This window comes from Chiroxiphia lanceolata, chromosome 2 (assembly GCF_009829145.1).
Source record: "Chiroxiphia lanceolata isolate bChiLan1 chromosome 2, bChiLan1.pri, whole genome shotgun sequence".
Classification (NCBI taxonomy): Eukaryota; Metazoa; Chordata; class Aves; order Passeriformes; family Pipridae; genus Chiroxiphia; species Chiroxiphia lanceolata.
Genome location: NC_045638.1, coordinates 7,332,797 through 7,357,772, shown reverse-complemented (window position 1 = coordinate 7,357,772; position 24,976 = coordinate 7,332,797). Strand labels below are relative to the sequence as shown.

Sequence of the window (24,976 nt, the reverse complement as noted above, 5' to 3'; positions counted from 1 at the left end):
GGAGTACCTGAGGCTTTTGATCTGTCCTTTTGGTGGTGCTTCTCATTATCTTTCCCATTTCTCTTCATATTTGGTATGCTATATATATATATATATACCTACTTTTATCATCAGATTGAAATTGCTCTGAGTACTGTAGAGCACTTCCCTCCAAAACATCGTGTAGCTTGTACACATCTTTAACAAGTGATGACTACATGTCCACTTTTGTGTGCACAGCCTCACTGGAGGAACTTGCCTTCAAGGTGGAGTTTGACCCAGGTGTGAGGGCAAGCGCAACCCAAACCAGTGCCAGGTAAATACCCAAGTCACGTGCATAAGACTAAAAGCTGTTACCACTGTGGTCACTTTTCAAATTTCTGAGTTTCAAATGTCTTGGATAAAATGTCTTTATAGGCCTTTGCAGAACAAACACCTGGTCAGGAGGCACAGCGTTGTTTATGGGTGTGGGTTAGTATGTGGTACAAACGTTTGTTCAAGCAAAGTGAGAGTTGCACAAATGCTCACAGGGTATGAAAATACTGTGGGTGGGCTAAGGGATGTAGAATCATAGAATAATTTAGGTTGGAAAAAGCCTCTAAGGTCATCGAGTCCAACCATTAACCTAATGCTGCCAGGTTCACCACTAAATCGTGTTTCCAAATACCCCATCTGCACATCTTTTTGAGCATTTCCAGGGATTGTGATTCCAGCACTTCTCAGGGCAGCCTGTTCCAGTGACTGACTGCCTTTCAGTGAGGAAATTTTTCCCAAAGTCCAATCTAAACCTCCCCTGGCACAACTTGAGGCCAGACTTGTGCTCTGGACCCTTCCCCTGCTCCGTTGCCCTTCCCTGGACACATTCCAGCCCCTCAATGTCTTTCTTGTCTTGAAGAACCTAAAACTGAACCCAGAATTCAAGGTGTGGCCTCACCAGTGCCCAGTACAGGGTGACAGTCACTGTGCTGGTCCTGCTCGTCACAGTATTGCTGATACAAAGACCATAGCCAATGTATTTACTTTACTTCTTTAAGGGCTTGCTAATATCCCTGTATGAAAATTTATTATTCTTTCATTATGGACTAGTTTAAATATACCTTTAGTAAGCTTGAAAACACTAGATTCTTTGGGGTATAGTCTGTGTTGAAAACATGGGTATGAGTGGAGAACAGAACAGCAACACACAGCACAATTGTAAATTAACAACATGTGGTGATCTGGCTGTAACTGTGCCAGGCCCAGTGTCATTGTCTCCAGTGATACACTCCTTTTAATGGTGTTTAATCAGCCAAAATATTTTAACTGTGAAATCTTTAAAATAAGAGAACTGAAAATATCTTACCTGTTGCTTTTCACTGGCTTTCCAGCACATTGCTCTTAAAACCAGGTAACTCTAGCTCTTGGATGGCAACCTGCTGGTGGTATGGGAAGACATTGCTTCATCAGGGTCAGTTGTGCTTTAAAAATCTTTATAGTCAATCTAAAAAGTGGATGCAACTGTAGTATCACACGTTTATATTACATAGCACCTAGTAAATGAATGCATTTGAAAGCATTTCTTCTGGTCTTTTGCTTGGGTACCCCTAAGCATCAACTATGGGTGAATATCCATTTTATTTTAAGAGCAGTTTGTCATTTTCTCTTGGAATGAAAGATTTTCCAAAATTCAAGCACATTTCCTTCCTGCAGTTAAAAGCTGAGTGAACAGAACTGTATTTTTCAACTCATAAATCCTCTAAAAAGGAAATCTCATTAGTGTAATGAATACACTGAATGGTTGTTTGTTATAAACAATTAACCTCCATTAATTGGAGTGGTGTGCTCACAGAAGTGGGATTGTTTATTTGACAGAATGATTTTTTTTTTTTTGGTGGGCAGAAAAAGATGTTTCAGATAACTTGCCAAGATAACTTCATCTCTGGCTGATGGCACTGAGTTACTGAGGGCAGTGCAAATGAAAGCTGTCTGCAGAGTGGCAGAAGGGCTTTGTGACACTGAATGACCATGTAGTGGAACAGCAGGTGAAATTTGGTGCTGATGGGTAGAAAGAAGGGTAAATGGAGGTTTTCTCCAAGCTTCACAAGCAAAACAACACAACCTGGCCTAACTCTTACTACTCAGGAAAGAGCTTGGGCTGTAACTGGCAGTTTTATGAAAACAGCAGTGTTCAGCAGCATTCCAAGAGGTAAAAAGAATAGAGTCTGCCTGGAACTGCTGGCAGCGGAGCATAGAACAAAATAGAGTTTGCTCTTATGCTGCAGTGTAAATCCTCAGCTTGGCTCTCTGTGGAACACCAACCATCCCTGTGCTCTCCATAGCTCAGAAAGCACCTCTGTTCCCTGGCTACTTGGTGGGACTCAGAGGTGCCCAGATTTCAGGGTGTTGTGCAGCACGTGCCGTTGGCCAGGACCAGCACTGGTTGTGTGTGCAGGACTGTGCTCAGATCCGTGTGCAGGCTGACTTGCTACTTGTGGTTTCACTGACCCATTCCTTCCTTGCCCATTGTACTTGGTGCTCACAGTCCCAACTATTTGCATTTACCCAGGCATGTCCATGAAATGCAAATCAGATGCAAATCAACATAGGTACCCCTGCATGAGCCTGAGGATCGAGGATCCGGCAGCGGGGCAATTCCCGGAGCCGGGGACCAGCAGGGGTAATTCCCAGAGATGGGGGCCAAGCACTGCTCCTTGCCATGAGAAGCATCGACCTTGAAGAGGCTGAGGAGTGTTCAAAGCCCACTCCTGCCAGTGTGCAGTGTCACCACCAAAGGTTTGCCCGTTGGGGAGGTATTTTGGAGGGTTTGGGATATTAACATTCAGAGATAAGGGGGAAGCAGGCTGCTACAGTTCCACTGAGAGGAGTGTCAGGGAGATGTCTAATCTTACAATCCACTTATGTCCTTGGAAAAAAAATGTTACCATTCTGTCTCCCTCTGTTTAATTTAGTGGCCTTCAGGGACAATTGCTCAGTCATAGAAAGATGAGCTTCAGAGTCTGGAGCCCTGATACCACAAGCTTTCCTGCTTTTGCAAGCACTGGAGTCTGACATATTTGCAGTGGAATGGAAAAGGTACTAATTAATATATTTTATATTGATGTTGCATTTTCTTCTGCTGTTGAATCATTTTACTATCAGCTATATGATTTTATTGGTAGGTCTACACAGTTACTTTTTCTGATGTTAGTTTTTCCTTGTTTGTGAGATGGAATTGATGCTGCTATTAGGGATCTCTGTTGCTTGCTATCATCACAAATGTAAGGAAGGCATTATTATCTTTATAAAACTTGCATTAGCATTTACTACTGTGGTTATTTCTTAGCCATTCTGTGTCTGTGTGGCTGCCTGTTGTGAAGCTGAGAAAATGTTAATGGAAAATGTTCCAATTCTGAAGTGCTGCAATCAATATGCAATGCTTCTTACATGTTAACCTTTAACATATGGATTTAATATCACATCTGATTTACACCTAATAAAACAGGACTATGTCTCCAGAGCTATTATTTTTTTCTTTTTTTCCTTTCTGTCTTTTTTTTTTTTATTAATTTAAAATGGAACATTTTCTGCTTCAAATATTACTGTGTGCCACATTTTGGTCAAGGAACCATCTTATGGCCTCACCCAGCTCCACTTACCTAACTAATATGACTTCAGCAAAAACTTCCTGACTTCAGCTATCTCCCAGCCATGGGCAAAGCTGAATCTCTTGTTCCAAACTCTATTTCAGTTCTGATTGTTTAAACCTGAGGAAAAATAAACTACATAAGCAGAAGTGCTCTGGATTTACTGGAGCAACCACCGTGAACATTTGCCACACCATCTCTAGAGTTCTCTGTAACATTTTAACCAAACTCTTACACATTTTTGGCTGTGATCATGAGGTTTGGTTTGCAACATTGACAGCCAGAAGTGGACATCCTGCTCACCTGATTTGTAAGCCAGTTCAACCCTGCTAATTTCAGTGGGATCACACAGGAGGTGATTCCAGGGCAGTTCTGACCATCTGGCCTTACTGCTAGTCTGCTCATCTCAACCAGTACATCCTATTTCACACCACGGGTCTTTTTTAGCAGATATTTTGTGGTTTTCCTCTTCAGTGTTTTAATTGTGTGTCTTTAGTGTTTCAGTGTCTCTTTAGTGTTTCAGTGTCCTCTTTAGTGTTTCAATAGCATCTCCTTAAGTTATAATATGTCATATCTTGACTACACTGAAAAGATATGTATTGACTTTCTTCCATTTAATTAATAAACAGTTAACCCTAAGCCACCTGTGCTCTGGTAGCAGTGGAAGGGGACTTGAAAATGGTGACAACAGGTACATCACAAGATATTCCTCACAGATATGCCAGGGCCCTATTGCCCAGGTGGAGGATAGTCCTAGCAAAGCACATCCCACGAGTCCAGGATACCTGCATTTTTTTCAGAACGTGTTTTCCACGTACAAATCCACATCTATCTATATGTGTGGCATCCACAAAGAAGCAGGTCCCTGCCCTCTCCAGATGTTGATCTCAAACACTGTGCCCGTGCCACGTGTAGATAGAAATTCTAGAAGCAAATGAGAAGGCCGGTTGGCAGCCTGGTGTTACCACAGTTTTTTGTCAAGCCACAGAACTGAGGCACAGTGTGTCTGGGGGGGGGCTATAGCAGGATGAGGGCCTTGCTGAGGTGCTCCAGCAGAAGTGGAGCAGGGCAAAACCTGCCCTGCACACATTTAGTGTGCATGTACTCCGAGAGGTCAGTCCCCACCAGCTCCAGCCTCCCAGCTGTCCTCAGATTTCCCTGTCTAGAGGACTAATTTGCCCCATAGCAAAGTCTAGATGAAAAGAATTACATGTACGTGCTGTGGGCAACAGGGATTTCGGGACCATGGTTGAAAATGGAGAGTGCTCCACCTGGACAGCATGGATATCTCAGTGACTCCTGTCTGAGCACCTTGAGCATCCTGGCAGAATTCTCCTGCCCAAGATCAGGCAGCACCCAGCAAAGCACGTGGAACAAAATTTGTCTTGCATACGCTGCACGTGGACTTCCCTGCTGGTCTGCTTGAGGCGGGAATCTCCAGGGATTTTACCTGCTGTTTTGAGGGAAATGAATTCCTGCCTCAGGAGCTCCACAGGTTTTGTGGGCTTTGACTTACATTATTCCCATTCATTCACCCTCTTCACCTGCTTTCAGAATGGTACTATTTATGATTTTCTCCCCTGCAGGCCTTACACCCCTCTACAGAGGCAAACAGCAAGAAGTAGCTTAATTCCTAACACACTCGTGTATTCTCTTTTCTTTCAGTTTCCTCTGAGCTCTGTATCACACCTGACCACTCACTCTGTTAGGAGTCTGAAAACATAGTCAAGTCTTAGAAAGTACCAATTATTTTAGTTGTGCCACTGAATAATATACTGGAAAGCAAGATGCCTGAAGTGCTTCAAAGGCCCAGTGAAGGTCTGTAGAGACGCTTGTGTTATTTTAGGAATAAATATGTGCAGCCTAAGTAATGTATAACTACTGCATTTAAAGATCTGTGGCATGATGAGAACAGAGGGTGCTTCTGCTGACAGGAGTTTGAGAGCATCCTTGGCAGAGAAATAAAGTGACTAACTACAAAGCACATAGATACTTCCATGATGGGAGATGATAATCAGTCAGAGAAGCACTTAAAGATGGATAAGGGACTGGATAAACATAGGTGGAGAGAAGCTGTAGGATTGAGGTGCTGGGCAGAAAGGGACCTTTCCTATACAATGCAAGATCCCAAACTCCATGGAGTCTGCCCTTGGCAGGGAAACCTGAGATAAGGCCCTGTGTTGAGCTGGGCAGCAGGGCAAGGTGAAGGGCACATTGATCCTGCATGAGAGGGGTTAGAAACAGGCTTGGAGCTACCCACCAGGGTGAGCAGCTGCCCCAGGAATACCTGCAATCTCAGTGGTACTTTAGGCGGTGGGGACACAGGGGAAGGAAACTTTGGGAAGTTGGATGTGGCTCTGCTGGGTGGTCCGGGATGTGCAGTACCAGCACTTGCTGAGCCTGCACAGTGTACAGCTGTGTGCTGCTTTCTTTAACGAATTTTTAATTCCTCCCTGAATATGCAGTCAGTATCTGGAAGGGCTGCAGGTTAAATCAGTCCTTGCTTGACAACCAGGAGTGGCTCGTGGCATTATCCAGTACCAATAAATCCTCTGACAGACCTGTCTCAAGTGCATGGAATGTTGCTGTGACCCTGGGGTCTCTGATGCCAAGGGTGGACCCAGCATGGGACAAGAAATAGGTTTGTGGCAGTCCCTTGTGTCGCTTGTTCCCCCAAAACTTCCCAGACAGGCAGTGAGGACCAAGCTGCACTCTGAAACCAGAGAGGCTTGTGTCACATGAGGCATAGTCATATTATTTAAGCGAGTGTTAGTGGAGCCTGAGATCCTGATTATGCAGTTTCAGTGATGAGTTAATTCTTTATGGCTGGAGGTGAACATGAGGAAAAGGTACAGGAGGTCAGACAAGCACCACACAGCCTTTGTGGAGAGAGGCAGGAGCTGTTTCAGAGCGATAAACAGCTGCACACTGTGCTGGCATTAATGCAGCCACCGAGAGAGTTTCTCCTGTGTTAATCTATGAATTTCATAGCCCAACACTCCATTACTTATTTATAGATTTATAGCTCTTCCCCCTCCCTCTCCCCCCAAGCATCTGGCTGCTGTACATGAAACACAGTCGCAATTACAAAATGTCTTCTGAAAAACTATCCCCACTCCTGTCACCCATTGTGGGTAGCAGGTAGTCATGCACCAGGCAAGGTACTTGGCTGGGCACCTGCAGGCTCAGAAGAACCTGCTGAGCACCCAAGGCTGGATCTGTGCCATCCAGGGCCCACCCCACACTCTTCCTCAGCTTGTACCAGTGCTGGGACCAGTTGCCGTGCCAGGGTGCATGATGGGACCCATGGGTGGGGATGATTTCCTCTGGCAGCAGTAACAGAGATCTCTGTTGCACCTCAGAGGGATGTAGGTGGCTTTGGTCCTTCCTACTGCTCATGTCAGAAAAAGAATTGGATCAGTTAATATATTTTGGGTCTGCTGCATCATTTTCTCCTGCGTGCAGTTTTTTTTTTTTGTTGCTCATTGGAGCAATAATCCTACATGTGGCAATTTGCTCCTCTCGGGGACTGTGCTTTGGGCTGCCTCCAGGCTGGGGTGGCATCACAGCATGTGCTGTGCAGGGGTGTCTATGAAGTGCATGTATTTTTATAGGTTTTAAGTTTTGCTGTGAGTTACATACGAGCTGTGTGTTTCGTTGACTGCAGGAACTGGGACCTTCTCAGCAAGGGGAAAGGCAGCTCGAGGACCACGGTCCATGTGTGGAGTTTATCTGGCCATTGGCATCTCCAGATGCATGTAAGTCCAAGGACTTTATAGTAACTGCTGTGAGAGATTCAATGAGAAAAGCAATCTTTTGAAGATAAATGTGTTACATATGCAGTAGGGGTTTAGAGGGTAACTGGTACCTCCAGGAACAGCCAGAAGCAAGCAGCTATGAGATGGTACAGTGCCTGCTTCTGTGCACCACAGTAGGTCACACACGTTATGCTTTCTGTCGGGCAAGATTTCTCTATGTGTTTTCAAAGATAGCTTCAAGAAAACGTGTTTTACAGCAGTCAAGATGTGGAGCTAAAAATGCAAAGAATAAAAACTGCACAGTCACTGGCAGAGGTCAGCATTCAGTACCTGTTAGCACATTGTGCTCTCTAATGTGTCTCTATTATTTCTGCAGCGTGTGCTGTGCTGGAGTGCAGAGATCTTGGTTATGGCAGCTCCTTTCCTTGCAGTGTTGATGAAGGGTTCAAGGCCCTGACATCCAGCTGCTACCTGGTTCCTCAGTGTGAGTGCAGAGGCTTTAGGAGCAGCTGCCTCATAGTATTTTATTTTACCTTGCAAGTGCTTCAGTTGAGATGTGTTATCCTGCAAAGCTCTTTGTCATTTTAGCACTTCTGCTTCATCTCCACTTGTGTTCTTGTTGCATATAATTGTTGGGTCTGAGTGTTACTGCTGGTGTCTTTGTGTTTTTCTAAAGCTGAAGGATACCACTTAGGTCTGTAGATATATACTTTTTCCTTTTACTCCAATATATTTTTAATGATTAGTTTTAAAAGATATCACACTTGTCTGAAAGATTATTGCAAAACTATTCTGATGCTGCTGATGAAATTGCTGCAGAATATTCTTCTATGGTTGTTTCAGTACTTCATATTATATTAAAAGAATCATGTTCTATATAAGTGAATTTAATTTTCTGTTGCCCGTTACTTCACAAGTATTTTCATGTAATTGTTTCACTTACAGAATAATTAAAAGAATATTTAAAAAAAATCCCGTTAGTAGTCCAGGAAGGTTTGCAAGTAGGAAGTTTAATGGCAAGAGCTGAGTCAAATCTAAAAATCCTCATTTAGCAGCTTTAATGCTACTCTAAAAGGAACTACACAGATCCAGAGCTCTCTACACCTGTCAAAACCTCTATCGTAGTCATCATTTTATTTATTTTACTGCATTATTCAAGTCTTTTGAATTCAAGTCTTCTGCACAGGAGAGGTGTATCTCATCACGCCATGAACTGAGTAGGTGAGATATACTCATTTTCCTCTTAGGAGGTGTTTCAGAAGGAGAAATAATCAGTGGAGGAAGAGAATAATTTCCTAAGTTTTGATGCTTTTGTTACATGACTGTCATCTTTCAAATTCAAGAGTTCCATCTAGAGGAATCCTATTTCATGAGCTTGGTTTTGCTGGCCTTTTAATGTGTGCCATGTTCTCTCTGAAAATAGATTAATTCAGTCTCCTTTCTCAGTTTTCTGTGTTGAATACCTACGAATTTCATTGTTTCTTCCTGGCAGTTTTTGAAACAACACTTTAACATCAGTATTCTCTGCTTACATTTGAAGTATCATTTCCGTGTTTCTGTTTATTGTGCTGAAGAGAGAGAGAAATTTTGCTCATGTCTGACTGCCACTTATGAATTTTTAGCCCAGAAAGTTACAAGAACCAGATTTTCCCATCAACAGTAATAAAATATATACCTGAGTAAAAAAAAATTTAGAGTAACTTAACAGACTCTGGCAGCTCTGAAACCATTTAATAATATAGAAAATATTGAATGCAGGAAAACCCACTGAGAACTAATATTTCTGCAAATAGATATAAATCTCGGTGCAGTTTGTTTAAGGAGTCACTGTTTCCAAGTCTTTTTTTCTTAACCTGTAGAGAAATCTGGGGGGAAAAAAATCCAGCTGAAATGCCAACAGAAGCAATTTTGCTATTATCTTTTGGGGTTAGGAGTTAAATTCCTGTTGATCTTTTATCTAATAAACCTTTTTAGACCCTTGTGTGGCTCAGATACTGTGGTTTATCTTTTCTAATATTCTTTGTTTGTCAAACAGAGATTAAACACCTTGGTAATGTTCAATAATGAAGTCTCATATCTAGAACTGTACCAGGATGATCGTTGTATTCAGATATGTGGAATTTGTCTAGGACAGAAAGCAGTCAGGGAGAAAGGTTTTAGCTCTCAAAATCAGGTTATCAAAAGGGTAACATGGTGCAACATACGGAAATGAGCCGAAGAAACCCCAACGTTTATGCTGTGAAACTTGAACTTTGCTATTGTAGCTTAACTTGATTAAAACAAAGCAACATATATAAAAACAAAAACACTGGAAACTTTCCTGTGCCTCAGCTTTCCCAAGCAAAATTAGCATGTAGCAGCATTCCTATGCTGTGTGATCTTTATTGGTGTAGCCTTCGTGTTCTGGTCACTCTTTGAAGAAAACTCTTTGATGTGTCCTTGTAAAGTAGCTACAGCAGAGGTGTAGGGTGTGGGGGCGCTGTGCTGGAAACCTGAGGGCAGGGCAGCAGAGCTGAGGTTGTAAAACAGGGTACTCAGGCTGTGCCCGTGTGGATCAGCGAAAGAAAACCAAGGGGACACTGCAGCTGAATTCCATGGAATAGCCTGAATATATAATGCTAAGAACTAGTCTCTTGGCAGCAGATCTGTTTTGGAAATATTTGATTGGAACAGCCCAAAACAGAACTTGCAAGGCAATGACCTAAGAGTTAGCTGATATGAATGATCAGAATGCCAGTGATTGCACTGGACCCCTGGGTATCTTTTACTTAGAAATAAAGGTTTCCCATTTCTGACGTGGTTCACATTAAAAACATAAACACCTTTGAACATATAAAGAACACGAATTCAGCTGAGCACAGCAGATAAAGTGCTTTTTCTCCACTTAGTTACGTGCTTTTTTCTTTCAAGCTCAAGGTACCATGAATAAATTTTTACCTAATTGCTTAATTTTACCCAATTAATTAGAAACCAGATTTTATTTATGATTTTCAACCTGAGTCTTATTTCAATTTAGATTATATATTTACAAAAAAATAGAGCCTCTTCACAGTTGTGTTTAGTTTCCTCTTCTGCCAACATTTTCTGAAATTTTTAGATGTCACTAAGAAGACAAATTAAAGTCAATTTCATAACCTCAGGCTTAAATTTGTTTGCACTTTTAATGAAGTCACATTGTGATATGCAATCACAAGTTATTTTATCTAATCTGACACCTGCTACGTTGTTTGTGTCAGTGTTGATTTTAGAGTTTATTGTAGTTTTCCTTAACTTTCTCCCTCTTCATTTTGTAACTAGCTTTGCAATTAGGTAATTTTAGGAATTCAGCAGATGCAAAAACATAAGTTTTTATGATTTTTACTACCTGTTACCCTGCACTTACAAGATGAGAACCACATGGATGTTTCTGAACAACTGCCTGCAATTAGCCATGGTGAAAAGTTTGCTTAGAAGGTATTTCATGTTCTGCTTAAGAATATGGATGTTTTTACGAGGTGCCTAAGGAATGCTGAAGCCTTTTGCTCCTCAGAGTGTCCAGAACTGGCTAATCACACAGCAAAGCCAGGACCAAGAGCTTGGGTTTAGCCACTGAAGTAGCTAAAAGCAGAGTCCTATCTGCCTTTTTTGATTTATGGCTCTCTTCAACTTGCCAGTGTAAGGTGGAGACCTTCTACAGTGAATTCCATCTGTCAGTGATCTTTTGAGCCAGTACTGGTGGAAATAGTATCTCCTTAATATTCCACTTGAAACTGGAGAGACAAACTCTGGCAAAAGTCATCCTGAAGAAAGTCTCAGCATTGGCAGTCATTAATTTCAGAGAATACGACCTTCCAGTCTTTGCCAGGACCATGATCTGACATTATGGCCTTGTAGTCAAATGCTACTCTGTACAATCTTCTCTCAAACCCAGGAACTGTGTTTTCATTTGCTCTTTTTTGTGTTATTGAGGTGGTGAAATTATTGTTCAGTGCCAGCAGAAGGCCAAATTAATGGAGATGTACAAACATATTCAGCAATAAGTTGCTCAGTGAAGGTTGCTTATTTATTTGTGCATATATTTTGTTTACTCACTAAGCATAACTTCATCTCACAAGTAATAATGTTTGCACAGTGTAATTTCAGGAAAGACTGTGATCCATAAAGAACTTCCCAAACAAGATAACTGTAAAGAAGATTTAATTGTAACAATTTACTGTCCTTCAAAACAATGAGGCTAGTTAATAAAAACGAAACAAGGACTAAGATCCTGGAAGCAGGCAAAGTGTGCAGTGTCTTTAGTTTTAACCCATGCTCACCATCCATCAGCTGAAGTTCCTAACTAGCTGTCACATGAAATGTCACTCCAGAATATGTGCATTTGCTTTTTGCATGATGGCATTTGCACTGAAATTTTCTGTCCATTGAATGTCAAGTTGTGGTCTAAACTGATAACTCCAACCCAGAGAAGCATTTAAATATACTCTAACAAATAAGTTAAGCACAGTTTAAGTGCTCCCTTAGTTGGGACCCAGGAACTGATCTTTGAATCTCCCATGCCTGGTGACTCGTTATATAGAAGCCCAAATTTTTAAGGCAGTAAACAGCTGATTGGTGCAAAGTGCAAACTGTCCTTGTCTGAACTGCAGAGAAACCTCAGAAAGATGGACTGATACTTCCATAAATTGAGAGCAGAAAATGGATTACTTTTTTTCCAGTGGAAAGTGTATAATTTATTCAAGGTGGAAACATTGCATAGGAATGTGCTGTTTTCAACATAATTATTTTTTTTAGAAAACAAAATCAACAATTCAATTATTTTCACTGCTTAGAGTCTCAATGCTTAAATGGAAAGTATTTTTCATGAACACTCGTACAGGATCAGGCTATAGCTGGCATTTGAAGGAGAATGAATGAATTAGTAGATGCTACCAAATATAATTTATAACGAATTCCCTTCCTGAGAAAGCAGCAGAATTTAAATGACTACTTGAGTGTGTTCATTGCCAGCATCTGCCAAGAATATTCATAAAAGGAGATAGGCTAGAAGTGGATTTCAGGATGATCTTTGGAGGCTCTGGCCTTCACTTTCCATTAGATGGATACAAGGGCAGATCTAGGGGACTTTTATGTAAATTTGATTAATATAAGCCCCCAGACAATATATAATGTATTTCCAGCCATCAAAGTATGATAGAATTAGAAACAGGACAGGCAATGTACTTGTACCCTTTCCCTAAACTTCTCCTGGGGTTATACTGAGTGTGGAGGTCACTTAAATACCAATTCCTCCGCAGGGTTTTTGGCAAAAAAATATCCTGTGTCTTCATTGTCAGCGTGGCCAGTGAGAAAACTTCTGTTCAGTTTTGCCTGATTTTGGCTATGAATATGTAAAAATTTCAGTATGAAAGGTTACCAGTTGCTGATTTTGTGTTCTGAAAAAGCAGCTCCTCCTGAAACCTGTAACTTTCAAATATTTTCCTCTGATTGGGACCTAACCAGTCATTGGGGGCAGTGCAGACAGAAATTTGCTGAAACATTCTAATGAAATGAACTTTAAAGCAAAAATTGTTCTGGAACCTTAAATAATAGGTCACTCCTGTTACTGTATTATTATTTACTTTCAGATCAGATGATTGTTTATTTTTACCTTAACATCCTGTCGCTCTCCTTGGCTGCAAAAGCCAAATGTTGATGAGTCAGGTAGCTGAAACAAGATGCAGAATGCAGGATGCTTCAAATATTGCCAAACATTTTCTATAAGATCTATCTAATTAGAAATCAGTTCCCTACTCAGTAGCAGACAACAGATGCCTTCAGAAGTAAAGTAAGTTTTCCTTATAAGAGTTTTATCTACATAGGCTGGATCTGGATCCTGACCATGTAAATGAATTTTCTGTAGTAATAGGTACAATTACACATATATATCATATATACTTGAGTGAATTCCCCTTCTTTTAATCAAAGTAATTATGAACTCATAGTTATTTTCTTATATTTGGTGCTTCAAAATGAAGAATATAATAACAATAGTAATACCAATAACAATAAGGAGCTTCATGTTAATGGCCCATACAGACTTTATAATGTGGATAAAAGACAACTATTTTCACTTTTTCTGCATTTGGCTTTGTTTCAACTTCAGAACTTAACTGATGGGATTACAGATGAACACGCACTGGCCAGAAAGTTGCATTACACCCACTGGAACTCACCTTAAGTAACCCTGATGTTGTACAGCAGTGTCTCTCAGGTGGAAAGACTTCCAGAGCAGAAGGATAATGTAAACTAGGTGGAATTCTGTGAAGCTACGAAGTGAAGACCCCCATCTCCAGATCTGAAGCCAGAGAACGATGCTTGCCTGACTGCTGCTGATGGGGGGAGTGGGGATCCTGTGATTACTCTGATGTGTTCAATAGTGCAGCCAGCTACAAAGATCTTTTTTGCCCCTCCAACACCTTGCTGACCCTTTAGCACTACTGAAAGAGCTTTTCTGCTCAAAGGCAGCTCCAGTGAAAATGCCTTCACAGGCCTGAGAAGCTCTTCAGTGTTTATTCTCTCTGTTTTGACATTCACCTCATGTGTTTTGCCAGCTGCCTGGGAGAGATGCCTTTCTGCAATGGCTTGTCCTGTAAGTTAAATGCAACAGTTGAAGCAGGTCGTTGGTGATAGGAGTTGCTTTGCATTGATACACATCAGAAGGTCATTAAATCCAAAGGGCAGTAGGAAAAGCTCATTGGCACAACAGGAACTGTGTTTTGACATCACTGATTACGCATTACCCATTTTCGAAGGTGGGCTTTCAAATGTAGAACTGTTGTGTGAAAAATTAACCATTCCAGAGGATCTCAGAACAATTGATATATGTCTTTAGCTTCTTGCCATTGTGTTTGGACAAGTGTCTAATCTCCCAGCATCAGGTAGGTCACTCACTGCAATTGAAACAGCAGAAGCTGATCCCTCTCCTATTCTCAACGTAGATATCAAAAGGGTAACATGCAGCTTTATTTCTCTCACAAAACATGTGGAAAAAGCATTTTTTTCCACATCTGGTTTTTGTTCCTACTTTTCTTGTCATCTTCCCTGAGCTATCAAAAAAAGTTATCCCAATGATATTCAAAGCTAACAGTGAGAGGGAGCAGAATGCCACTAAGGATTTACCTGTTCCACACCAGGTCCTTGTGGCATTAACTAATGAATACCCAGAGCACTTCCAGAACTGCAACTGGCACTAAGCCTTTTGTCTGGATCCCATCATAAATCATGAAAATCAGCACACAGATATTCAAAGTAACTGAACCTATGTCATGTATAGGACTAGCCAGCTGCTGACTGGGCATGGGGATGAAAGCTTAGGAACCAGGGATCTGATTTCAGGTCTGTGTGAGAATTGTTATGACTCTTCTGTTTCCTATTGCCTGAAGTGCTTCTTATTATGGATGCACATGTCAGAGCAAAACATGGACATGCACTAATCCCTCTTGTATTTCTGTCATTTGTAAAAAAGCACAGGCCTGGCAGGCTGAGCAGAGTCGTGGTGGGCTGCAGACCAGCAAAGAATGAGGACTGCAGGGTTTAGTCAGTAGCACCCAGCTAGTAAGTCTAGACACAGCTAGTTACTGTAGGACAAGTCCTTTATGCTCTGTTTTGCTGCCCCTTTTTAATCACCTTGTATTTTTTATTGTAATCTCTGGAGGACAGGGAGAACTAATGTTGCTTAACAGTGTGGATAGAAGTTTAGCATGACTTTAGTTCTTGGAAAGCCAGGAGCATCTTGGTAGAACTCCCTAAGAAACAATCGCTACAACTTAAGGCAAGGCAGCACTGTTCCATATCCTCTGTAAATCCCACTCTGCCACATATCTTAGATATTTTAAATATACCTTAGAGATGCTCAAACAGTGTATTAGCACTGTGCTTTCCTTGTATACATCAATATGTAAGGCGACTAAGCGAGTTCCTGAGTTGCCATGGAGCTGAACTGCACAGATCTTGGGAGACAGTGAAAACTAATAAAACAGAATGAGAGAATAAGTCCCAGGGAGCTGGATTTCCAAAGAGCAAATAACTGAACGCTGCATCAAATATACTTTTACCCCTTTCTTAAAAGATAGCAGATGTGGATGAACTTTGCCAGTCAGATTCCTTTGTTAGGCACATCCATGATGTAGAGTTTGGGTATTTTTTTCAGAGAAAATACAGCCTAGGATTTCCCCTGAGGTAAATTTCTGATGCCTTTGAGTCTCTGTTGGACTCTGCTAGAAACTCTTCACTTGAAGACATGCAATTTCTTCCTCCTTTCATCCTGGCAACCACTGCCCCCAGCTCTCCCCATTAGGGGCATCGCTCTTTCAAAACAGAGTTCAAGCACCCACCCTCCTCTAGAGCACCTGGGGAGCAGGAGAAGGGAAAGAGTGTTCCCTCTCGAGCAGCACAGGAAATGCAAGCAGCCTTAAGAGAGGGTGGAATTCATTTTGCTAAATGTGGGTACTTTCACGTGAGCAAGAGGTCCAAGTCACTGGAGAGAAACTTTTGCGTTTAAGCTTCTATTTTTGCCTGAGATGAAGAGTAGCAGAGACCCCCCATCACTGTATTGATTGGCTTGCCATCAATTATATATCTGCTCTGTGGGAAGCATCAGCTCTGCAGGGGAGCCTCATGCAGGACACTGTCCCTCAGCAGCCCCTGGACATCCTGCTTGGTTGTTGTAATGGGTTTGTTACCCACCGAGCATTTCATCCTGGATGTTCATGTGGGCGGGGAATTGGTCCTTGATTGACAGTATCCCCTCTTGCAATTATCACCTCCTCTCATAAAAACAGTTAATTTGGCTCCTTAAAAATCTGAATCTGAGGAGGGAAGATAAAACTTGAAGGATGAGAGTGGGGACTCAAAAATCCCTGGAGATGAGAATGTTTCATTCTCTCTTCACAAAGTAAAATGTAGAAAAGCTTTTATTTTTCTGTTTCTTCTGGGCATTTTATATATGACTGGGTGGATTAATTTGTTTTCCAATCCAAGCAGCTTTGTTATCCAATTTAGCATAGAATCCTATGTGTATTGGGAGAAAACAGCTATACTCCAATGGGTTGTTTCAAAATGTCTCAAAAAACCTACAAGTAAATTCCACAGAAATATGGAAAATTTTTAGTGTGGCTAGAAATTACTTCATAATCTGAAGTAAATATTAGGAATGCTTGTGCCTGTGAGTCATGTCTTGCAGGAGAATTAACTACCTGATCAGATTTTAACTGCTTTTTTCCTATGAACAATAGAACAATTTGAAATATTGAAATCTTCCTACCCCAGGAGAGCTGATACCACGTTTCTGCTTAAATTACTGTCTCTGTTGGACTCTTTGGTCATATACAATGAACAACCAAAATTCTACAAGAAAGGTGTTGATTTATTTAACCAAAAATAATAAAGCCTGTTTTGTGAGGATGTAAAAATAAAAAAAAAAAAAAAATGATAAAGCCTGTTTTCTTTGGATGAAGGGACTGTTGCCTGAAGAGGGGAATAGGATACTGCTGCTGTTCTGCTGTGATCTTCTCTCCTCCTTTGAAGGACTTTCCTGCCAAGGGACAATAGCTGGAGATGGGAGAACTGCTTTTTGTGGCTGCTTGTTCTCAACTTCTCCAGGGGCAGTACCTGCTACTTGCATTGCACTGAGCAAGACTGGGGCATTCTCATGTTGGAAAATACAGCTATCGAGCGTTTGGGCTCCCCACTTCATGAGTCAACCACTTCACCAGGACACCTGTCACAGGAGGCACAGGAGGCAAAGACTGCCCAAGGAGCCCATGAAAACAAAGATCCGTGAAAGTAGGACCTGCATGTGGTTTTGGACTCTGGCAAATCTTGTGGAAATCTCTTAGGGACTGAGTCCTCTTAGGATGGCAACAGAGTGCCAGGACACAGAAAACCTGAACAAACAAGAGAAACATCTACACCTCAGGAACTTTTTTTCCTCATAGATATGCATGAGAAACTTACTCCCAGGAAGGTGGATGTCTCAGAGCACCTGACCTTTTCTACAAGAAAATGGAAACACACCCAGGTAAAGGCTACGGCACTTTGTAACTTCTCAGGCACTGGCTCATCTTAAAAACCCATGAAGGCTGTTTAGCTAACTTGGGAAGCATCTGGGGAAGTATCTAGCCCTCATTACTCTGAAAAGTAATCCTTCAAGACTCACTTAAACCAGTGAACTGGAGGATTATGTTCATTGTAGTGGGGAAGTCCTGCTTGTGGCAGATCGATCTTCTGATTGCCAGCAGGACCCTGCGATGAGGAGGAGGAGGGAGGAACAGGATGCTATTTTTGAACTTCATAAATCTTCCCCATGAAAATTGGTGGATCATGAGGGATATCAGTTAATTTAGCTAGAGTTCAGCTGAGTTTGTTTTTCCTAGAGAAGAATTTGTACTGCATCCAATGGGGATTTTTTAATTATTTTCAGCGAAGGAGATCACAGAGGTTCCCATTCTCTTCTCAAGAGCCGGCGCTGTGCAAACAAACAGCAAAATTCACTTGCCTCAAACAATTTGCACACTATAAACAAGTACAAAAATCAGCAAACAGATTCAGCGAACAGGCTGGGGAAGCATAAAATAACAGCCAGACAGTTATGACCAGCATGAGATTATTATGATAAACAATCTAAATTATTATTGTACATCCCTAAGTAGCCTATTCTGGCAGCACCATAATGTATGTAACACACTGTACCTTCTGCTGTTCCATATCTTTATAATTGGTTGCCAGTAATTTCTGTTTTCATCACAGTATTTGATGTTTGCTGCATTCTTGATTGTTTCTTGTGCTGAATGTAGTCAACAGATGAAATTTATATTTACAGCGCTTGCAGTTGCCTGGGTTCTGCAGAATTTTTGAATTCCAGTTGTTGAAAAACTGTCTTAAGTTTAAAATAAGTTACAAGAAAAATAATTTTATTGACCATCTAAAAACTTAACTTCAAAGGAATTAAACCCCCCTGTAAGATATATTGTAGCCTCATAGTCCATTTGCTATAATTTGAGCACTTTTATCAGAAGAGAATCTTACCAAAGGCTTCATGAACATGAGAGATGGTTAAAAATAAAAGATCAAAGCACGCAAACAAATCCTGTTAACAAACTCTAGCAAAAAGGGATTGTTTTATAATTAAATATGAAGCCAACTCAAGCAAATATTTGGAAACTCTGAAGTGGGATCCCACTGTAGATTTTGGCAGGGTGAGGTACAAGTGTTGTGAAGACGTCTTTGTCCTGTTGCCACTGGTCTGACCAGAAGCCATGTGTGGGGAATACCATTACACCACTTCTCTCTTCTCTCCCACCAGCATTTTCCTTTCTCTGTGCTTCCACATACCCTCTCAAATCTGCAGCTAAATTTAGCAGAGTAAAGGAGCAACAAGCTTGAAAATATTGCATTAAACCCCTCAGCTCAGCATCAGTACATGGAGGTGCCTGCTGGGAATGTGGAGAACTTGATCAACTCCCACTCCCATGATGGAGTACCAGTCACCTGGGTCGTTCAGCAAAGTTTCTCATGCCTTCCAGAAATCGTTCAAGAAGCAGAATTTGCACTATGGGTTTTTGTAAATCCTTTTGCCACTAATGGTACTACTGTTAAACAAATCTTTTGAGGTAGCATGTGAAGGCTGTGACTAATTTGCCTTTGCCCATGGTTAAGTAATACAAACTGCTTCCCTGGACTCAGAATAATAGACTGAAATATTCCCATTTCCTGCAGATGAGTGAAAATAAACAGATCCAATCTCAGCTGAAAGAATGTAAGTAGAACAGGCCTTCATTTGTAGGGGAAAATAAACTCTGCTGATCCCGTAGGTCTGGGACTATAAACAGCATCCTTTTTCTCCCAGGGCAGTGAATAATGTGAGTGCATGGTTTGAACATCCTCAAAATAAACAGCTAATCACCCTTTCCGGCCTAATTAGGTTATGTTCTGGCCCCTGGCTCTAGGTCTCATGCAAAGCAGCATTGAGGGAAGCCCTGCTCCTCTCCCAAGAAAGAGAGCCTGTCCAACTCTGTTAGTTAGTTAACATTTGCTCCTTGAGGATATCCAGCTTGGGGATCTTCCTTGCAAGCTTGGCAGATCCAAGGGCAAGAATATTCTCATCGCTTTCTGCCGAGAACAAATGTAACCCTTTCTTCCTACCTTTGCTCATCGCACAGATGCAATGGGAGGATGAGCAAATCAGGGTTTTTAATTGTTTTTATTTTTTTTCCTGGATTTGGATGATCTGACTCTTTGTTGTGTATCAGCAAACTGTAACTTGCTAGATTTTTTGTATGGACGTTTATTCACTCTTTCCAGAAAGGTGATTTATCAGCAGTTGGTGTCCACTGCAAATGGTAACTACTCAATTCCTAAGAATTGTACAGGGCCCCTATTATTGCTGTGGCATTGCAGACAAGGGACTGAAGCACAGATGTATTGTAAGACTTGCCCAAGCTGACACTGTGCGAGGAAAGACCTGGGAATGCAGCAGTTGCTGATTGAAGCTCACAGGCTGGACCCTGCACTGCTGAGTCCTCCACAGGGCTGCTGTGAGTGTTGGTGCACTTCAGCTGCTGCCCTGTGATTAGGAGCAAAGAGAATTAATGCAGAAAGAGATCTGTGGCAAAGGCCAAGTGGGCAAAGAGAATTAATGCAGAAAGAGATCTGTGGCAAAGGCCAAGTGGACTTTTAAGCTCTGGTTTGTCAAGGCTTTCTGGGCTGCAGCATAGGGCCTGTAAGAGGAGAAATAGATGACCAGATTGAGAGCATTGCTATATCTGCACTTCTCTAGATTTTTCTTTACGTATGCTTAGATCTCGGAATATGTTCCCATTTTTCACCACTCTTTTAAAATAATTGTTCTTCTGTAACAAAACCAGACCATCCTACCTTTAATCCCTCTTTCAAAGCTTCCTTTCATGTTAAGAACAGCTAAAGGTGCTAAGAGGACTGTTTAAACCATAATTCCTAGAGGTGCTAATTTCCTCTCTTCTTGCAGTGGAGGCTTGCAGTGGGGCCAGAGCAGGGCTCCTGAGGATCCCAGCGGGGCCGAACTTTTCCAAGAAAATGTCCATAAGTGGGTACCACTGCAGTCACGGCCAGATCCATTTCTTCTTGTCCTCACTTCTAATCCATTGGCTGCAGGAAGCAGCATCCAGTGTCAGTTCTAAAGGCACAGACCCTTTTTTAGTGCCCTTTCTCCAGGTTGAGGAGTGCTTTCACAAATCCTAGATCTGAACCTCAGATCTCGTGAGCCTCTCAGGTCTATCTCTCCTCACATTTTTCTTGCCTGTGTCTGCCTTTTAGGAATAACAAGCCAAGGAAGATAAGAACAGCTGAGCAAAGGCATTCCTGAGCCACAGGCATTTAATTCTCTAGGATGTCCTTAGAAGTAAATGTTTATATACACTGCCTGGTCCCACTTCTCTGTAAGCAGTGTATTTGATATCTGGGGTGGGCCGGGTGAGACACTGCTGCTGCCCTTGGCAGCCAAACCATTCCTGCCCCCTCCCTAAATATATTTCCTCACTTTCAACAAGGAATTGCATCACCATCCACAGCTGGGACCTGCTGCCAAACATTTTATAGGTCTGGGGCAGCGGTGTAAAGGGAGACAAAGCTGTGATAACCCCATGGTGAGGGTTCCCTGGGGGAGAGGGCAGCGCAGGAGAGACAAGGGTGCAACAGCATGAAGAGTGTTCACAGTCTAATAGATGTATTTCACACTGTCGCAGCATCTTTGCATGAGCTTGGCTCCCAGTTTAGGTATCTGAACAAGTGACAGACTTCACAGAGGGGCTGTTGCAGGGAGGCCTCTCCCCTCAGGCTGTGCTCTCAGGAATCTTGATGACGGATGCAAATCACTTAGACCCAAATTAAGAAAAGTATATTTAGGCACCTAGAGAAGTAAAGAGGCACTTAATAGGATTTTCAGAAGTGTATAAGCAGATTAGGCATCCAGCTCCTATTGAAATCAATGCTGATGGAGCATTTAAAAAAAAAAATATCTTGAGGTATCTCAGCAGTGTTACAACCTGGGTGCGTTTGCAGGGGGTGAGTGGGCTCAAAACCACGTTTTGTTCAAGATAAGCCTCACAAATAGCAGAGCTCCCTGGTTGTACCAAGTCTCCAAAACCACGGGAGCAAGTTCTTAAGGTCCCACAAAAGCTGAATTATGTGGGCCTGTGAGAATAAAAGAGCAAACCCTGGAGAGAGAGGTAATGATCCCTTTGTGCCTGCCAGAGAAGGAGCAGGGCTACCACAGAGGCAGAGGCAGAAAGTAACACAAAACCAAGGAGACAGAGCAGTCACTGGGTCTTGGCTCAAGAAAGGGCCTTGCTACAGCTTTTTTTGGTTACAGAGATGGCCAAGAGGGGCTAGGTGATCTTGACAGGGAAGTAGCACTTTTGCAGTCCTTGTAAATAAATGTATTTGACTCAAAGAATCATCATCTTCTGTGGCCAGTTTCTCCCTTGGGTAGAAAGTACTTGTCAGGACCTGGATTTTGGACTCTGTGATTTATACGTGGAGTACAATTCTGTAAAGTCAGTTCCCTGCTTTTTCTGAAACACAGCTCCCAATCTGTAGAGCTGAAATCAGTCCTTTTTTGCTTTACTGAGCAGGAGTGATGATACATACATTAAGGACTGTAAGGCACTGTGGTAACTGGGGCCAATTAGCTGATACCCGAGGGCAGTAGCTCCCAGATGTGGGATATCAGACAACTGCAAACCTACAGAACTGCTGGCAGATCACTCATTATTCTCCTCCAGAGACTTTTAATTGGGGAATTAACACATGGTATTTTTAGTGAGTGTCCTCAGAACATTTATCTTCTTCTGTGGCATGTCAGTCCCTCAGGGAGCACTATTTGGGAAGCAACCATTGCTCGAGGTGACAGGGAGGAGTTATCTCCTCTGGAATCCCTGTTGACATGACTGGCTAATACAGACAGTAGGCAAAAGATATGCTTGCCATAACTGCATTCCCAAACATGTGAACAACATTGAATAAATGAAAAAATCCCAGATACCACATCGGCAGATGACTCCAGCCTCGTGCTGGGGGTTTCTGAACTGAAGTTGGCTACAGACCTCTGCCTCAAAGAAGACCAAAGGAAATGACATGCTGATTAATGTGAAATATGCTAGAATTAATGTGAAATATGCTAGAAGAGTCAGACGAGAGAGAGGTGATTTGTGGGCCAGCAGGCAACATTCAGCTGGGAAAGTCCTAATGATAGCCAAGAAACCTAAAGATAGGCAAGAAGACTTCTCTTTGTTACATCTTACCTGATCAACACCATTAAATACTGGTAGGGCCAAGTTTCTAGGTGCAGCTGGGAGAAAGGAATTTCTTAGGCCTTCTGTTCTTTTTGCTTCTAACACTTTTCCTGTGCAAGTTAAACCCTTCTGACCTGACTGCACTGATGAAATATCTGAGGCACTGCAGTTCCTTGCCTATGTGTAAAGAAAGTAGGAAGGAACCTTGGTAGGCGATGCATGCCTATATTTACTTATTATATTTTTCTGAGTTTTAAGTGCTGAATTATTGGTGTTATGCTAATATAATCCATTTAAGCTCATGGAACAGTCTCTCATTTAAAGAGAAGTGATTTTGGCAATTTGCCAGCAGGCTAGCAGGATATTAATCAGACAATACCTAGGGACCAGCACCACTGTATTGCTTTTAATCTTTTGACCGATAAGGAAAACAGGAAGAAATCCATTTCCCTCCTTTCTTTGCTCAATGGGATAACCAGCTGGTACAGACTAGCTGCAGCTCAGCTCAATTTGGGAGTAAATATTTGGGTTTTAGCTGGGTAAATGAGAGAGCAGTGCTGCTTTCCCCCCAGCTGTCATGCAGGCGGGTGCCATTCATGATCACAGCGGGGCCCTGCAGGGCTTTGGATCCCCAAGTCATGTGTTAATAACAGAATGTCACCTTGCATAGGAGAAGGGTATAGCTTTGTTCAGATGTGCCTAGAAAGGAAAAGTTTGTTCGGCTGTGCCAGACAGTCATTTAAGGTGATGACCCCAGACAGTGTTCAGGACCAGAATTTCAGCCTGTACAGTGGCTGTGACAGAGCTGCCCCAGGGAGGACAGGAGGAGGCTTCTAAAGAAGTGACTCCACTGAGCACTGAGCAGAGACCACACTGTGGCTGGGGACAGTGGTTTATTTGTCCCCAGCTACAAACACATGGGGCAGAACAAGGAATGTGTTATATTTCCATGTCCTCGCAGGACTACCCTTTGTAGCCAGTGGAGATGCCCTCCCTGAGCCTGCAGGCAGTCCTGCTCTGTGTGTGTGTCCTGTAGAAACCTTTGGGGACTCTTTGGTGGGGTTTAGACCTGGTCTTGCCTTGTTTCTGTGTGCTCAGATAAGGAACAAAAATGAATTACACAGATCTTTAAGGCAGATTCTGTATTTTTTTACACAGGCCGTTCTGACCAATAGGAAAAGACTGAAGAGTGAAAGCACTTTAATATTGCAGAGCACGTGGAGACAAGTGGATCAGTTCTCCTGCCTGAGTGTCCTTCACTGAGACTCCTGGGGGGAAGAGTCCATCCCACAGATGCTCTTGGTGAGACCATTTGTTTCCCACAGGGGCATAGCCCATCAAATCAGCACTGCCAGCTTGCTGCAGAAAGGGGGGCCAGGAGTCTGGAGCAAACTAGTCCTGCAGCAGTCCAGAAAAAAGAGCAAGCCATCTAAAAAGAAAAGAGATCATTAAATTTCCTTTCCACGTGGTGAATGAAGAAGCTTTTACCTGCGGAAGAAAGGGAAAGTGTTCTTTTTGTTAGCTCCATCCAGAGAGAAAGAAAATCTTTGAGGTATTTTCTGGCACGTGGCTCCCGTTAGGTTTCAGCCAGCTGAGCTGTTCTCAAAAGCCCTGGAATGTAATTTCAGCAATAATCCATCAGCAGAAATGGAGGCAGTGAGGGTGTTCTGTTGCACAGAAGTCCTGGGTGAAAACCAATACGCTGTGGCTAAGAACACAAATTTAACAAACGTGAATCTGGAGAGCTGAATTCCTGGAACCTCTCTCTGCCCTGAACGATGGAAAATTGAAGCCATTTCTGAATGGGGGATGGTGCTTTTCAACTCCAATTTCAGTCAATTGACTCAAATTCATTTGTGAAGCTTTGGCACTGCTGCCGAAAAAATTTAATTTCCCGCCATTTTTTTAATTTATTGCTCAGAATGTGTAAGTACTAAATTAGACATAGAGCTTTTGGCGTAAGCCAACATAATCCTTTTACCGCTGAATCATTCTGTTATATAGTGTTTTGACCGCTCTGTATGTGTGTGAAATTGCTCTTTAAAGTGTATTGCTTAAAATTGGTATTTGCCTGTTTTGGACAAATCTTTTAGAAAATTCTAAAAGGAAATCATGCAGAATAAAGAAACCTACTCTTTAGTCTGTTGGGTGGGAAACTCTTGAGTTCTGCATGGTTTCAAAGTGCTTTTGAAAGAGCTGAAATGGTTCGGTGTCATACTACGACGGTGTAATTTTTTGGTGGGCTAGTTAAATTATTTTCATGGGACAAAGAAATTGTATTTGCAAAGGAATGAGTAGTGTGCTTGCACTGTTTTGGGATCATGGAAGCACG

General features: G+C 42.1%; 1 long non-coding RNA gene across 2 annotated transcripts; it reads left to right on the top strand.

Annotated features, from left to right (window-relative positions):
- The first annotated feature begins 2,958 nt into the window (after positions 1-2,958).
- Positions 2,959-24,062, top strand: LOC116783117. 2 transcript variants are annotated; one of them, XR_004355477.1, is made up of 4 exons: positions 2,959-3,051; positions 5,268-5,420; positions 7,270-7,360; positions 23,803-24,062. It is a non-coding gene; the product is annotated as an uncharacterized LOC116783117 (long non-coding RNA). The 2 variants fall into 2 exon arrangements; XR_004355478.1 differs by lacking the exon at positions 5,268-5,420 and having other exon boundaries at positions 2,963-3,051.
- Positions 24,063-24,976: the final 914 nt, after the last annotated feature.